The sequence below is a fragment of the Rattus rattus genome, chromosome 5 (assembly GCF_011064425.1).
Source record: "Rattus rattus isolate New Zealand chromosome 5, Rrattus_CSIRO_v1, whole genome shotgun sequence".
Taxonomy (NCBI): Eukaryota; Metazoa; Chordata; class Mammalia; order Rodentia; family Muridae; genus Rattus; species Rattus rattus.
Window position 1 is genome coordinate 93,116,249 of NC_046158.1, and position 18,458 is coordinate 93,134,706.

Here is an 18,458-nt window from a genome sequence, read left to right on the forward strand (position 1 = left end):
CTATGGCACCTGAAAATTATTGCTTTGTAATATGAATTCTTAATAGAAAATCCAGGAGGCTCAGTTCTGGCTAGCACATGTGAACTGAAAGGAAATAAATATTCTTTTTGAAGGGTCAAGAGAAATCATGAGTAATTTTATGCTGGCCTCCCCTCTTCTCTTTCTTTTCCTCCCCAGAGCCCATGACAATGATTAGGGATGAATCTTCCTCTTACCTTACAGTTCTATTAGAATATTCAATATCTCATACTATTCTCAGAAGCCTGTGTTTACTGAATGGCAACTCTTAGCTTGTCTCAGACGCCAATTTTAAAATCTACTTGTTACAATCTGTGAATTAGTAAGTTTTTCATTGATTTCTTCTCTATGGCAATGTTTGAAGCTTTGCCCAAAAAGTTCTGGGTATAATAATAGGAAAGAGTGAAGAGAACTAGAAATGGGCTAACCACAAGGGAAGATGAGTGACTAATATTGGGTGAGTTTGGAAATAATGCTGAATAGAGCAGGATCTTTGGTATGAGGGGATAGTAAAAGGTCCACATATAAAGGGAAGGACTCGGAGCATGCCAAAATTACTAACAAAGGAAATCTGAATTCTTTTGCATGAAATTATTCAATCACTTGCTACGACTTCATCTTTATGCATATACTTTTTTTCTAAAACTTTTCTCGGGACAAAACCAATGTTAGTAATTTATTATTAAAAAAATGTCAACAAAAATAAATGGCTTTCTGTCAAGCTTTGGAGGATAATCAAGAGCACTGGTTATAGGATGTAATGCTCTGGAGTCTATCGGATCTCATTGGCTAACAACTCAGAAAAGCATTACTAATTCTGGTACTGGGGCTTATTTGCTGCATCTGCTGTCTTGTTGATACATTGTCTCCTTCATGTAAGGTGGAGCTTTAAAAGTTCTTTTTATATACACATGCATATATATTTTAGGAATCTTCTACAGTATTATATTTACATGTAGCCTTTTTAAAAGGTCCTAGTGTTATTATTTCCTCCCCATATTCCCTCTGTTAGTCCTTTCCATCTCCCATCTCAATTTTGCACTTCCTGGCCTATTATTCCCCTATAATCCTGAATACTCCTGTGTTTTGCCTTTTCTCTCCTGAAAGCACTCCTCCCCATGGGTCTGTACTAATTTCCTGACCTTCGTGTGTATTTCTAATGCAACACACATATCTGACAATTCAAAGTTATGTCCACAAATGAGAGAAAACTGGGCTGGGCTGCATGCTTTTTTGTATCTGTGTTACCTTACTTGGAATGATTGTTCCCTCTCCATGAGATGGAATCTATTCCCGGTAATGTTACTGGGGCCAAAGATGTCTGGTAGATAGATCATAAACCTCAAGGAAAAACCCAATACTATTATTCTGTTAAAAGAGCATAGTATTAATATGACTCCTGATGTCTTATTGCTCTACTCATAGATCAATTCATTTTCAACTCTATTCAGTGAAGCTTCTTCTTTTCATATTTGAAATAAGAGGATGTTGATAGTCAAAATGCAGAGAATAAAGGACTGTGGGATTTTCAGCCCTAAGTAAGAAGTACATATCACAACCAGCAAGGTAAATCTAGAGAATAACTTAAACACACACACACACACACACACACACACAGGAGAGAGAGAGAGAGGAGAGACAGAGAGAGAGAGAGAGAGAGAGAGAGAGAGGCTTACCAGACAGTAGAGTTGCACACATCAACTCACAGAAATTATGACAGTACGTACAAAACTGGCTTGGGAGCAAGCCTGACAAAATCTCAAAGTTGTAGGGGAGGGTAAGGGTACAAAATTTTACCCCCAGCTGAAGAACTGTTGGCAATTGATAGCTGTTGGGAGAGCCAAAGTCAGTTTTCTTTATTGATGTAACCCAGGTACATCATTGATCACACCCCAAGGCAGGCAAAATTCCCAAGAGTAGTTGGCCAACACAAAGTTGACTGCATCCTATCTGCAGACACCAACCCTGCCGACGCTGTTGCTGTTGCCAAGAGACGCTTGCTGACAGGAACCTGGTGTGGCTGTTCCTTGGGAGGTTCTGCCAGCAACTGACCAATGCAGATGGGGATGTTTGGAGCCAACCATCAGATTGAGCTTGGAGACCCCAGTGTGGGAGCTGGCAGAAGGACTGGAGGAGCTGAGGGGCATTTCAATCCCCAGGAAGAGCAATGGCAGGACCACCCAGTGCTCCCTCAAACTAGACCACCAACCAAGGAGTGTCCCAGGAGAGACGCATGGCTTCAGTCACATATGTAGCAGAAGACGGCTTTGTCTCAATGGGATAGGAGGTTCATGGTTCTCTGAAGGTTTGAAGCCCCAGCATAGGGGAATGCTAGAGCAGTGAGGAAAGAGAGAGTGGGTGAGGGGGCACACTCGTAGAGGCAAAGGGGTGGAGTGAGAGGGTAGATGTGGAATGGGGGGTTTGTGGAGGGGTAACTGGGAAGTGGGGTATCATTTGAGATGTAAGTGAACGGAATGATTAATAATAAAAAACTGAATGGGTAGAGAAAAATTAAAACAAATAGCAAAACCAAGAGTTTGGATAGGTAGGGTGGTGAGGGTGGAGAGGGCAAAGATCGAAGGAATATAATCACATACATTATATACATTTCACAAAAAATTAATACAATATTTACAACTTTTAAAGTATGTTAGAAGTATTTATTTACATTGGGGGTGTATTTTAAGTAGAATAGTTGCCTGCCTTACACAAGGTTTGATCTTCAGAATGGGTATTGTGTTGTACACCTGTAATCATAATACCTAGAAATTGAGGAATTAAAAAGTTCAAGGTCAATCTTGACTACATAGTTAGTTCAGGAAGAGAAAAGAAATTCTTGTTTAGAAATTCCAGCACTTTTTGATAAATTGCTCATGTTATTTATAAGCAGAGCCTGAATGAACAATTTGCAAGTTGGTTATTAAATGAAAATCATCAGGAGAAAGGTGAAAAGAAAATAGGATATGCTCGGGAAAGAATCTAACCATGATGTGTTTGACGGTCTGATTCTACAAAGAATTCTGGGGTACGAATTGCAGTACAGCCTCTCACAATCCGCTAAAAATTGACCTATTTTTTTCCCTCCTTGGAAGTCAGTCGTTTGCTACAGGCTTCCAGTTCTAGTGTGTGTGTGTGTGTGTGTGTGTGTGTGTGTGTGTGTGTGTGTGTGTGTGTGTGTGTGTGTGCACGACTTGTATATATGTACATGTTCCTCTTGCATCTATTTATAAGATTTTTCAAGTGAGTTGGCTCTCTTGGTCAAGGCTTTCACCTTTCACCTCATCTGACCTAATAAAGTTGATGTGGTTAGGGCACCATGGGTAATCACTTTGAAGTTTTCAAGGCTTTAAATTTTTATTATCTATATGCACATATACGTGTATATGTATACATATTTTAAATAAAAGTTTGAAATGCTTATTTTAACATAATCTTTTAACATCTTAAGCATTAAATTACCATCTTAATACCTTTAATAACAGTAATAGCAGTTAGCACCCATCTATGAAGTGTACACTCTATCAAGTTAGACAAGTTTCTTGGTTTTTCAACAAATTACTTCTCTTATGCTTCTGATACTTGAAGTATTTCCAGACAATGTATATGTATGAATTCTAACATTAAGTTAACCTTATCTTCTGACAAGAGGTACTATAAGTAAACAATATGTATATATTTTGGGAATTTCTTCTCTACATCTGCTCACTTTAAATACTTTCAAGTGTGTGTTCTGAAGAAGTAACACTTGAATTTACCCACAATTTTCCAGAGAACGGAGCATTCGTTTTAATGAACATGTGATAGGAAGTATAAGTGAGAGAAAGTAGAGTTGGCATTTAGAAAGTGACAGAGCATACTATAAGCATGCAAATGCTGTCTGCCTTTAGCATTTGGACATTAGTTCCAATGACCTTATAAATGGCTTTTGGGCTTCAGCATCCAATGAAGTTAATCACTGAGTGCTAAACATTCGGAAGGGAGAGAGAGCATGCAGCAGAGAGTGGTGTAGCTCAGTGGTAGAGAATGTGCATGCTGCTTCAGTCAGTGTATTTTTTCCCATAAGGACAAGGAAGAAAATGCAATTTAATTTATCATCCAGCATTAAAAAAGAAAGGACAGCAAATTTTGTTTATAAGAAATCATAAGTATAAATCACTACAAAGACTCGACTTCTCTCTACTCTTCCATGGACCACGTGGATTGCTGTGAGAAAGTATGGCATCCTCTATGTAGAAATCTATCATGTCCCCTTTCTCCAATGACACGGTGTATCAGCTGTCCTTGTCCATCAAATGCCGTTAGAAAGGGTTTGAATCTTGTGTGCTGCCGAAGGATTTATCCCACATTGTGACGGTTAATGCTTCTTTCCTGGCTCACTAGAAACCCTTTGAAGAGCTTGAAACTTGTTCTTTTCACATTGGTTCTGTACATATGTCTCCAGAGCGTGGGAACTTCATAAACAACACATTTGGTCTGAGCAGATGTCCTGCATCTCTAGAGGTTGGGAAGTTCGTTATTCCAGACAGCCCACCTAACATCCATTTGTTGAGACTCCTTTAGGTATATTAAAATACAATCCAAGATGTCTAAATGAGAAGTTTGTTTGGTGAGCTATAGGATATTTATATTTCCCCCAGACTAGCGAAAGTTTCATTTCAATAGCAGCAGCCACATTCAAGTGATATATATTTGTAATATTGACTACTACTATATGGGTACTACTGTCAGCTTTTACTGTTTCTTAAAATTAATATCTGCAAGCAGCACATAATAGACATGATCTTAACCATGTTTTTGTTCCAGGGAGGAACTGTTATTGTCCTATAGGATACGAAGAAAAAACGGAGGCAGGCATCGGCAGGGCAGTGACATTCGTAAGTGTGTTTGAGTCCAGTTACATCTTCACAGTCACTTTCCACTGGCAGAAATGATTGTTCTCTTCCAAAAGAAAAAAAATCTACATTAGAATTAGCCAGACAGCAAAGAAGCATTTCCTAAAGCAAGGATATTAAAGAGAAAATTATAAAATATATTAATTTTTATCAAAAGAAATATGACTCCTAAGACGGCAATCAATTTTTACTTGAGAGGTGGTGAATGGAGGTTAAATCATGAATTCACACTTTCCCTCGATCATCAAATCAGCACTCTTAAATTATCTTCTTCAAAGGCTCAAAGTCACTTGTTGTTTTATGCTTCTCCTGTGTCCCCGGTGCTAGCATATTAATGGTCTTTGCCATTTGTAGAGCAGCAAGCAGCCAGATCAATAAGCATGCTTAGCAGCTTGCCATTAAAATTGATCCATACTATCCTTCCGATTGACGTCATATCCAGCTGTAAATATCATCAAGTAAGTTGTCAACTCATTTTCATTATGAGTGTTTTTCATCTCAAAAGATGAACTTCAGTTGGACAGCATGTTAGGACTTGTCTTCCTTGTTTCTGACATTTCCTCGATTGCATCAAGAGCATGTTTAAAGGAAACAGGAGGATTGTCCAGCAACATTTACAATAGAAGCGTTCATAGACAACAGCAGCAACGACAACAAACAAAAGGATTGCAACAGAAGAGAAACATCTTCACCAGTTACAATGTCAAACCTCAATGTGAAAGGGTGAGGTGGCAACTATGTGATTCTTTGATGTGTCACTCAAGCCTTCAGGAACACTTGTGTAAATGTATAAGATGCCATACCCTTCGAAGGACACATCTGTAGAAGCACATTTCTACTAAGTCTTCAATTCATACATGATTGTTTATCAAAAATTCCTTCTGAGAAAAGTCCTTCTACCACTTGACAGTTGCTATGGTTTCTATCCTGTGGTAGACTGAATTACTAAGTGTTCATTCCGGTAAAAAATTTGGAAAGGCCTCATTTTTTTTCCTCTGACATTGTCACAACATATTAGTCTGCTTTATAAAGGATACAAAGTACAATTAAAGGTCTTCATCCCTTATCTAGACTACTTCTATTGAAAGTATAAGACAAAAGGTAATAGTATCATAAGCAACTCAAAGCCTCTTTGTTCCTATAGGAATTCTCTTTGGTATAAATATAGTAGACTATAGGTGCATGCACATGACATTCATAATTTGAAAATAAGGAGGCAAGCACAAAATATGTTGGGGTGATAAGATATGTACAATATTTAGAACGGTTATTAGATTGTAAGATAAAATGACCATTACATATTTGGATGTTGTTGATCTTATTTGCAGAGACTTGTCATCACCCATCTTTGTTCATTAAGACTTGGTTTCCTTTCCTTGAAAGGTGTTGCAGGAAACATGTATGTAACTTTCACAACATAACTTGCTGTAAAAGTATTGAGAGTCTCTATCCCTTGAAGTGCTCTGTGAAGCCTCTATTAAGAAGCATCCCTCATGTTTCCGTATTAAGTAAACATTCATTCTTAGGAGCAACAAGAAGCTGATTTATTGATAATGAGAATTGAAGCTTGACTACATTTTGTAGAGGAATTTTAATCAAGCAATATGTCTGCTCTGGGAAGGGATCACATCTAAAGACCCAGGTCTGTGTGATATGGCTAGAACAGGTACATGGCCCAAGCTTTAATCCTAAACAATGTAGGTAAATTTAGTTTGTACAAAGAAACAGCCATGTTTGAAAATGATGTCTATATGTCTAATGACAAAGCGACAAATCTGAGAAAGGTTTGAAGGAATGAGAAGATATGCCCAACTTCCATAAGAACAGACAGAATGGAGACTGGTTCTGTGAGTGCGGTTCAGATGTGTTTAGGCAATGAAATAGAGTTCCATTGAGCTAGATTAAGTGCATGGAATTCAGTGTCAAGTTTTTCAAACAGTAATCCAGTGAGAAGCTGAGAGAAGCTAATTTAAAGTTGTCAGCTTGGAGAGGGCTTTGAGTCAGAACAGCTGAGTTGAACCAGCCAGCCAACCAGAGCTAGAACTGGAAAGGGTGAGCTTCCAAGACAATTAGAGATGGTGAATAAAAGTTACTTTTACATTTTCTTTGTAGTGTAGGCTATTTGCAAGCTGTGGATTGAATTTAAATGGTCCAATAGAATCGAGTAAATTGCAACAGCATAGATAATCTGCACATGTATATTTTGATTTATTGTTTTTATCATTATTTATTTTATAAAATGTTTTAAATTTTCTCAAACTCTTTGTGAAAAGTAAAAATATCACTAATTATGAACAAAGTATTTTTATATGAATATTAGTCTTCTAAAACCATCTCAACCGCCAATGAAGTAAAAGTCATGAACTAAGTAAATGAAATAAAAGTCACCTCAAGAAACTGTGTAGTCTTGTTCTTAGAATAACACTGATACTTTGTGGATTCCTCCCTAGTAACAGAGACCAGAAGATTTCTTATGTCACTTTCTATCTGCACCACCACTTTGCCCTTAGAGAATATTACTCCATTTATTTTATTGGTTATTTATCTACTCACATTTCAATTGTTATCCCACTTCCCAGTTAAACACCCTATCCCCTTCCCCAATCTCCTGCTTCTATGAGGGAGCTCCCCCACCCACCCACTCCTGCCTCCTACCCTAGTATTCCCCTATGCTGGGCATCTAGCCTCTAATGGACCAAAGGGCTCCCTTCCCATTGATATCAGATAAGGTAATCCTCTGCTACATATGCGGCTGGAGCCATGGTTCCCTCCGTGTGTACTCTTTGGTGGGTGGTTTAGTCCCTGGGAGCTCTGGGGGCATCTGGTTGGTTGATATTGCTGTTCTTCCTGTGCTGTTGCTAACCCCCTTAGCTCCTTTAGTCCTTCCTCTAATTACTCCATTGGGGTCCCTGTGCTTAGTCTGATGGTTGACTGTGTGTATCCGCATCTGTATTGGTCAGGCTCTGGCATAGCCTCTTGGGGGACAGCTATACCAGGCTCCTGTCAGCAAGCTCTTCTTGGCATCAACAATAGTATCTGGGTTTGGAGTCTGCAGATGGGATGGATCCTTAGGTGGGGCAATCTCTGGATGGCCTTTCCTTCAATCTCTGCTCCACTCTTTGTCATTGCATTTCCTTTTGACAGGAGCATAGATTAATATTTTTGAGATGGGTGTGTGGTCTCGTCCCATTTTTAAAGACAAGAGCTTATGCATTGTACTGAAGATTATCAGTCAGATAGATGGTAGAGCCAAGGGTAGAATTCCTCACAGGGAACAGAGAAATAAGCTCAATATATACTAATTGTAGACTAGTATACTTTAAATAAAAAAATTTCTTAGTTTTGTTTTCTTGAGTGCTAGCTGATGGCCAAGAGTAAATACTAAGGACGCTGTATTTGACATACGATTAAAAGAACAAATCAGTAATATAATGAAACATAATGAAAAGTAGAAGGCATATCTACTATTTTGAATAATCACATAATGTATATAATGAACAGTAAAATAGTTATATAATGGAATTATCTCAGGTTCATGTTTATATTTACTTTGTTTAAATTATCTTCTATGATTGAAGTGATACATATTTGTTATCTCACAAGTCTTTTACATGTGAGTATATAAATTATTTTCCTGAGCCTTTTATAATTTTGTAAGTTTTATGTGTCCAAAGCCAGGCTCAGAGGGATAATTACTTAACCAACTGAAGATCGTGGGGATGGAGGTGGGAGGTGGATCTCTATCTGGTACTATAATTCATCATCATATGAAACAATGCTAATAAATAACCATAACTTGGTTCCTGATGAAATTTTTAAGTTGTTTCCATATTTTGTCACTTTATTTCACCAACTCCCAGATATATGTCAACATAACTGATCATTTCTTCTATGAAATATTTTCTTTAGTCAGCTTTCAAGATCCTACCTTCTCTTAGAATTTGTACAACCTATCTGGCCAGACCTTCCGTCTGTCTGCTGATTGTTCCTTTATCCTCATGGATTCCTCTTCACCATTGGCTGTCACTCACTCCCTTGGCAAAATCATCATGTACCATGACTTCAAAACTATGTTTTTATCCTTAGACTCTCAGCACTCTGATTCAAAAATACAAAAAAAAATAATTCAAAATTTTAAAAATGTTTCCTAAGCATCTAGAGAGAAGTGTGTCCAAGTCTGGATATTATCCTTTTCTTCTGGGACTTGTTCTATGACTGTTTTTCCATCCTAGTTAAAGACAGTGACATCTTCCAAAGGACTCAGGCTGAACCCCCGTTACAATCCTGTCTCCCTCCTATTCCCCTTTCACATTCAATAATCATCGTATTAGCAAATTCTTTTGTCCCTACTGCCTCAAGAACTGATCATAGGATAGATTCTCACAGCCTCTGCTGGTCTCTGGTATGAGCCTGTTTTTCCTCTTCTGCAGTCATCACAGTGGCCTCTTGACTGGTATTAGGTCTACTCATATCCCTTACAATCAGCACAGAGACCACTGTGATTCTTCTAAGCACAGCTGACACTTATCAGTTCTCTATTTGAAAGCTACACTATGGTCTATGTTTCTCTGAAGGAAACTTTAATCAGTCTTGAAAGTGGTTGTTGTGGCTCTGCACATTTTAGCTCAGTCTTAACTAATAACTGACTTATGATCTTTCATTGGGTGAGGCTGTTAGGAAGCATTCTAAATATTAAACAGCTAAAACAAAACATTGCTCTACGACATACATATTTTCATTTAAAAATTTTCTCAGCCTTTTTCTATTTGCCTATTTTTAATAGTTGAGTTGGTAACATGTATTTAATTTTAGTGTCTTCTTAGGTCAAGATGGTAGATAAACATTCACCTTGCTTAGTGTTAAAAACTGTACTTAATAAACAACAGATCCCAATATCTAGGAGAGAATTCATTTTCTAAAACCTTTCATGCAGAAACATTCTGTGAGCCCATTGCCTTCCTTCCACCCAAGCATTTTAGTGTTCTTCTTACCTGTCTATAGACAATAAAGCAACATGAATTTGCGAAGAATCCTAAGCATCTCTTTGTCTAAATCATAATATTATCTTGAACTTCCCATCCTGTTTGTAAGAAACCCTCACTTTTAATCTATTAATTTTATTATTCTTATTCTGTTTTATCAACAAAACAACAGGTACTCTTTTAATGAGTGGCTTAATTTTCTCCAGTCTTGATTAACATTTTATATTGCCTTGGGTTTTCAATCTGTTTTGAGAGTTTAATCTTCCCTTTCCAAGTTCTGAATTCATTTTTCCCAGGTTGACTTGATTCATTCTCAATTAATTAATTTACAATTAATTAATTAATCCTCCTGTGACAACCGTGTTAGTGGCACCACAACTCATATTAATGGTATAGTGCCAGTTGTAATTAAAATCAATATGAAGTTCTTAATGACACGCTCTTATCTTCTGGAGATAGTGAAGCACTTGATAGAATCCATTCTAATTTTAGATCAGATCCATAAGGGCTAATACAATTTTAAAGTATTAATTTAATAGCCATCGTATTATATTTTAAAATACAATATGCTTAATATCATTTACATGCTTGTAGATACCAGTAATCAACACATTGGCTGGGAGTAAAATCAAACTAGCACTGTTTCTCCTGCTCAGATAGCCAAAGTCTTTCACTATGCACCACCCACTTCAGATTGCAGGATGTGTACTCCATCTATTCAAGTGCTATCTAATTTGCTAGACTTTACTACGATATATATTTCAGATTTGTTTCAATTATTTAAATTATTTAGAGTAAGAGCTTCATTGGAACAGAATGAAGTTTTGTTGGTGAACATGACACTGACCTGAAGTAACATGAGGAGGAGAGGACATCACTTTTATGTCCCTCCAGACTGGAGCGGCCCTGATAAAGTTTTATAGTGAGCTGTCACGTGGATTAAGCCCTCCCCATTAAAGAACTGCTTTGTGGTCATCGTATCTTATGGCAGGAAAAGCAGAGACAGCTCGTTTGACATCAGCTGAAATTCGGCATGCAATTTTATATAGTGTAAGCATTGTCCAACTAATGATAGTTTGTGTAATTTTTAAAAGATGTTGAGAATCACATGTTATAAACTTGAGGAGAATGTATGTGTCCTTGTAACAAGGAAGGCCTAGAATATACTGCCAATAGGCCAGCTCTCTAAAAGCATGTTATTCTGTGTGTGTTTTTCCGACCAATTTGCCTTGTCCAGCATTACAACTTCTGCATTTGTCTCTCTGTTCACCATACAAAAGAATCAATATCTAGAGATATCATCAAATTCTATATAAATCCAAACAAATCATACAAAGTTTGAAAAGATCCCTAGTCAAGGAACCCTCAACTCTATTTGTATGCATGTATCTATTCATGTATATGTGTATGTATGCATGTTATTTATTTATAATGCTAAAATTTATTTACTTTTTAGCTGCTGCTGTTTTGTCTTAGTGTCTCTTTCACAGTTCTATGGTGAAAGCTTTCATTTGCTTTTCATTTTTTAAGTCCTCTGCTTTCTTTATTTTTATTTCATGTGTTCCTCTTCCTTCAGGCCTTCTTTTGATTAATTTAAAAAATATGATCTTGGCACCATATCTTGTACCTGAGTTTAGTACTTCATTTCATGTCTCTCTCTCTCTCTCTCTCTCTCTCTCTCTCTCTCTCTCTCTCTGTGTGTGTGTGTGTGTGTGTGTGTGAGAGAGAGAGAGAGAGAGAGAGAGAGAGAGAGATCAGTCAATCCAGGGTTTTCCATGTGTCACTCAAGTGTTCTGAACCACTCTGAACCACTGTCCTATGCCTTCAGTTCCAGTGTTTTCTGTTGTTCTTGTTCTCTTCTCAAGTTTAAATACATACTTTATTCATTTTAATCATGAACGTTCTCATATGCAAGATAGTGAAATAACACCTTATATGTAATAATAAAAATGCCCATCCTGCGCATAAACAAAAGACCCACACTAATTCTATGATTTTGGGGGGAGATTCAACTTGAGTTATTTCACCCTTTATAATGGCTCATAATGCAATAGAAAGAAAAGCAGTTCCCACAGGAATAAACAAATATAGGCATTTATTCTTATCAACGCCAATATTTTTCTCCATGGACACTCACATGTGGGTGATTTTCCTAGTACATCTGGTGACCTGGGGAGCTTATAGATTCAATGCCATGTGCTAAAATAACAAATCAACATTTCAGGTTTAGAAGACTCTTGGGCTTTTGTTTTATAATCAGACTATCGATTTTCTTACCCAGTGACTGCTACCACTAATCAATGGGCACACAGCTCTGGATGCCACCTATGCTGACATTGAGCCTGGATAGAGTGGATAGCTCTGGGATCTGCCTTAAAGTACTGAGCGTGACCACTGTGATCACTAATCTGGCTCTGTCCTGTATTCTAAAAATAATAATAATAACAAACTGGTATCTACATGCTTCTCTTCAGTGTTTTCATGCGGTCCCATAAATGATAATGTTTTAAATTTTATAGACTTACAATGGATAAAAAGTTTAATAGTTGAAGAATTATAGTTATATACTGTATTAAGTTTTAACTAATCTAGCTTTCCACCTTGCCTTTTTATTATTCTTAACATTGTTTATGGTTTCTCCCCCATCCTTCCCTATTCTTTTAGTAGATCGCTATCTTTTTTCCTTTAGAGACACAAATATTAGTATATTTTGTGCATTATTACTGTTTAAAACTCACACACAAAACATCTGTTGAAGAGTCCCCACAAATTACATGTACACTTCTTGAGGAGGTGGCTACCTTCCACTGTCTCTGGGTGGCTGCTCAGAAAGACTTTTCAAAAAGTACAGAATAAATAAAAATATTTAACATGCAGTATATATTTAGTTTTACACTTCTTGAATTACTCCTTCTATCTTTTCTTTAAGATGTAAAACATCATTCATGAGACTACATAGAAACCAGAAAGAATAGCAAGGAATGTGCACACTGGTTTATGAATATTATGTGTGTCATCCAGTCGCTATGTATGAGAAAACTCACACGCACAGCAGCTGTTGAAGGTTAGTGAGAAGTCTAGTTGACCAGCCATCAGCACTTAGTGGTTCTATTGTTAGACCTTTTCCTTGATAAACAATGACAATGGAAGTTTATCCTTCTAGCCTTCTTTTTCTTCAACTACCCAAACCCTGTCTGAATATGAGGGAAAGTATTAGGCAAACCCAAATTAAAGGGGATTATGTAGGATTCCCAACTTTTGGTCTTCAAAAAAGTCAGAGCTGTCTTGAGGAAGCGTCTCAGTCTATTAGACTCAACGAAGACGATGCTGATATGCAAACTACAACTCAGGATGAAGCCTAAGGATAAAAAAAATGCTGAAAACTGAGGAGCTATCCATCCAGAGCTTTTCCTACACATTATTTCTGTGTTGGCATGATGCATGGTAAATGTATTACAGTAATATGGGTGAGTGATGTGTGGGACCCCTCTAATTTTCATAGTTTCTCTGGGCTTCTAACATTATTCTATATGCAAGACTTTTGTTGTTTTCTAGAATATATTCTTTGCATATGACTATTCACATCATAAATGACTAGCTATAATACTTTGTACATTTCAGGTAATGATTTTACTTTAAGCAATAAATTATAATTTTAAATTAAATGAACGAAACATTCAAGAGTACCATATATACTTATTTTTATATCCTCAATTTTATGTAAAATACGATTAAGGAAATGTGAAGGGGACTGCTCAGACTGTAACAGAATATTAGAAAATAACATGTGAATTATATCCGTGGCTATGATTATCCCGCATTTTTGTTGCTTTTAGGTTATTTGCTATTTAACAATTTTAATGCTGTCAAAGACTGTTTCATGAAGTTCTTCTATGGCAAACATAACTCACTCAGATCATACTCTTGGATAATAGGTTAAGGCCAAAATGAAGGTATATATAGAAAAATTATATATAGATTTAAACACAGATAGAAGAATTATCTTCATATTACTAGACAATGGTTTTTATCCCCATTAACAGTATAAAATAGTTAACTCCTAACTGAAAGTTTGGAGTGTATAACTATTGAATTAACAAGAAGATATGTGAGAGGAGGCTGGGGAAGTGTTGAACAGGGCTACTGTGCTCCTCTACCTATTAGACAGGAACACATCTGCACAGAAAAGCAGCTGTGGAAGTGAACGTAGCAAGCAAGACTTGTGGAGTTCAACTAGCGACAATGTAGAAGTTCAATGCATGATCTGAAATGTCCATGGAATGTCAACTGCTGGACCACTTTCTAGGGCCACCGCTGTCATTTAAGTTGGTGTCCTTATAAGTATTACTTTTTAACTTAGTACCCTTTTCACTAATTTCCTTTCCTTTTTATGGTTCAGTTCTAGTAATACCCATGGAGGCCTGGTCTCTACTTGTCTAGTTAAATTAATCATCCTTGCACTGTGCCTCCTCAATGCTTAAGCTTCTTAATACAGAAACATATTTACTGAAATGACCTAGGTATGCTCATTTGTTTGTGTCCTTGTACTGCTCTGTGGATTCACTCACATTACAGATTCTGTCTAGTTGCTATTGGATCTTTATTTTAATTGTTTGTTTGAATATGTCCCATAACCAGTACAATGTCTAGTCATAACCTTCTTCCTTGCTTTCATATTTGAAAAAGTGAAAAAATGAGATTGGGAACCCATCTTGAAGCCACTCAAGTATTTGACAGGTTATCAAGGGTAACAGTCTTCGATTCTTAACATTTTGTGATTCAGTGCAGACACTATGAGCCATGAGGCAATCCTTGATTAATACCTTGTCTTATTCAGATTCTAACATTTGACCTACACATCATCTGCAAATGCACAGCCCAAAGCATATCTTATGGAATTGAAGGAAAATTTTTACACAAATAAGACAAATTGTAGGGAACTAGGACTTTAGAACAAAGAATAAGGAGGTTGGTGTTTTGTTTGCTTGGAGACCTAGAAAAGAAGGTAATTTAATATAAATTTCCAAGGCTAAGCAAGAAATTTCTGTCTGCACTCCAAAGATAAGAGGAGGTGAACCCAAAGTTGATTATAAGGAAAAAATTACTGATCAGCTACAAATGTTTATCTTGAAGATGTCTTTAGCAAGGTGCTCTCACAACTGTGTTCAGAATAGAGTTTATCTGCTGGAGTTGGTCTATGGTTAATCCTATATGAAGTCAAGTTAGAGAGCCAATGGCTACTGAAAATACTCTGTCCATTGTTAAGGTTCAATCACTCTCCTGGTAAGAATACAGCTGTACTGACCACATTCATCCCAGAGAAGTTTGATTCCCTGAGTAAACTTGAGGATAACACACTACAATTGGGTTTTTCTCGAATGATCTCTCTAACTTAGTCTACCCAGTTGAGCTTGTGGTGACAGTAAGTCACTGCTACTCTCTCAGAAACATGACGAATATCTCCAGATAACATCACTTGGTCTCAAAATACAATAAGGAGAGGATTACATTTCTCTCATAATTCTGCTGAAGATAAACGCAGATGTTCTCTTGACCAGGAGATCTTGTGATTGCGGATCAGCATGGGGCACGTTCCCAGACAGCCTGTCCTGTCTACACCTGGCTATCCTCAAACAGGGTTCATTAGGTTAGTTCCTTGTTAATTGTGAGTTCACATACAAACTCCTTTGTATTTTTATATCCTTATGTTTGTCCAGTGTCACTAAACTGAATAAAATTCATCTCCTCTGAAGAAAGTGGGCAGAAATCTCTGAAGAGATGATAAGTAATAATGTAAAATTGTCAGTTTGTTTACTTGGGTTGTGGCTTAACTAGCTATGTAATTCCTTGGGAATGCACAGCAGCTGAATCACTTCTATTGGTAGAGCATTTCAAGATCTGTTCTGAATTGAGGCTGAAGGAGTGTTTCTTTTTTTCTTTTTCTCCATTTAATTCTGTATTTAGATCTCTGAAAGAAAAAAACCCCAAAACAAATCCAGACAAACTAAAACAAAAGCTAAGATGAATGCAGTTATTCTTTTTGACCTTGTAGCTCTAGTGTGCACATAGCAAATATTCACTTGAAGAATAAACCCTCACAATGCAAACCCCCATTGAAAGATGGAGGAGAAAAAAGCCTGAGGCAAACATAATCAACTATTCTAAGAAAAATGTAAAATATGTATGCAGCCATGGGGAATTCCAGTATTTGAGTGGAAATCTGCACCTTCCAAACTGGAAGCTGCTGTTAGGGTTACAGTGTTCTGACCACTTAGGCTGAAAGTGAAAGAGGCATTAATTAAGTAATAACGATCAAGGTATGGGGCATTTCCTGGGGATTAATGACCAGCTGGGGGAGTTGATAGCCCTCAGTGCAGCCAAGGGCCATTAACCCCAGCTGGTCATCAATTCCTAGGCCCTGTGTTAAAGTCATTATTGCTATCATAAGCCAAAAATGAAAAGCAAATGGGTCTATGGATTACTTTTATGGATGATGCAGTTTCAATTGGTATCTACAGGGCATTCCTGGAGAATGAATGCCCTGCCCATGAGCCAATCAGGTGCTTCGACATTCCATTCTACTTAGGATGCTGCCTGGGAGGAACGGAGAGCGAATGAGGTAGGCAGCCAACGGTTGAAAAGTTTCAGGTCTCTGTTGACACTTGAGAGCTATTGAAACCATAAAGATCACATAGAGGAAAGTTCTGGGAAGGAAAGAAAATGTGCTGTGCAGTTAGGTGGGGGGCTGTGTTTTGTGATGGGTGCCCCAGTTTAGTGCCTTTATCGTAAAGCAGAGAAAAATCATTGTATAGTAATGAGACTCCTATAAGAGAGAAAGTGTCAGTTTGCAGCAGGAAAAAAAAAGGTATGCAAGAATAATATACTCTACTGGAAAAATACATTAAAATAAATACAGAAGGATTGTCAGCCTCTGGTGATCAGATTGGACAGATAGAGAATAATTATATTTGGTTTAAGAAGTGGCTTCTGCAGCCTTGGTCAATTTTGAGAGGCACATTAGAAAACATCGAAAACTGACTTTCCAATTACTATAGATGGTAGCAAGGTGTGCTAAAACAAAACTCATTTTCGGTGGGTGATACATTCGATGCTGACGAATGAGATTTTCTGAATTCAAAACTTTAGTTCCTAACCAAGTCATTTGGAAGTTGATTCAGAGGGCAGTTGACCTCTGTTTAGGAGAGCATTACTCATGTGTACCCTCCCCTAGCAAAGATCTCATATAAGGTTGCTGAACATCTGGGAAGATAGAGGGGAAAAGAGAAACTTCATTCAAATCATTTTATTGTGTAGTTTTTCAAAAACCATACCCCAAATTCCTTTACCTACTTGTAATTTTTATGATTTACCCGTGTGTGTGTGAGTGTGTGTGAGTGTGTGTGTGAGTGTGTGTGTGTGTGAGTGTGTGTGTGTGTGTGTGTGTGTGTGTGTGTGTGTGTGTGTGTGTGTGTGTGTGTGTGAAGGGCAGGTACACATGTTTGGAGGTCAGAGTCAATCTTGGGTATCATTCCTCAGGTGTCAACCATCTTTTATTGAAATAGTTTCTAACTGGTCGGGAGTACCATAGACTGACTGGCCAGTGAGCATTAGCTATCCATCAGTTTGTCTCCCAGGGTTGAGATTGTAAGTATGTGCCACCATGACTAGCTATTGTCATGTGTGTGCCAGGGGTCAAAACTGTGTCCTCATATTTGCTAGGCAAGCACTTTCCCATTTAAGCTATCTCCCTGGCCTCTAAAGGTAACTTTTTTTTTTTTTTCCAGTTTGGAAAGTGGCTTTATCTTTTTTTTTTTTTTTTATTAACTTGAGTATTTCTTATATACATTTCAGATGTTATTCCCTTTCCGGTTTCCGGCAACATCCCCCCCCCTCCCTTCCTTATGGGTGTTCCCCTCCCAACCCTCCCCCATTGCTGCCCTCTCCCCAACAGTCTAGTTCACTAGGGTTCAGTCTTAGCAGGACCCAAACTTTTTAAGAACAAAATTAGGAATTTCTAAGAAATAAAAAAATAGGCATGAGAGAAGTTAACTGGTGCTATAAAGAAACCCTTGATGTCACATCTTTTTAGTGAAAAGGACCTGTTTGCAGAGTGAAGCACAGGTTAAGGCTATTGTGTGCTAAATGTCCCCACATCTTCCTATACTTGATCAGAGGAGAACATGACCCTAAGTTCAAGACACTAACGAAAATTAATGACAAGACAACAAAAGATCCTCGGCAAATAATAACGAAGAATTAAATACCTATGACATCATCCTTCTGGACTGTGTTTATACCAGCACTGGTCCTTTCTGCCCATGATGGCAAAATATTCAAAGGAAAGGAGGTTCCTATTTTAGAACAGCATGGTTTCTGATTCAAGGCATGCACTGTAGTCTGGTTACAGTTATGTTTATGCGACTGCTCATTATGAGAAAGGATTCAGCCTATGGTAAGCCTTGACTGTTTGAAATTCTCCTTAACCCATCTCCTATTCTTTATCCTGTGTTCCTGGGCCACTAAGATTGGTAAGAGAAGGTCATGAAATAATCTGTTTGTGTTAATG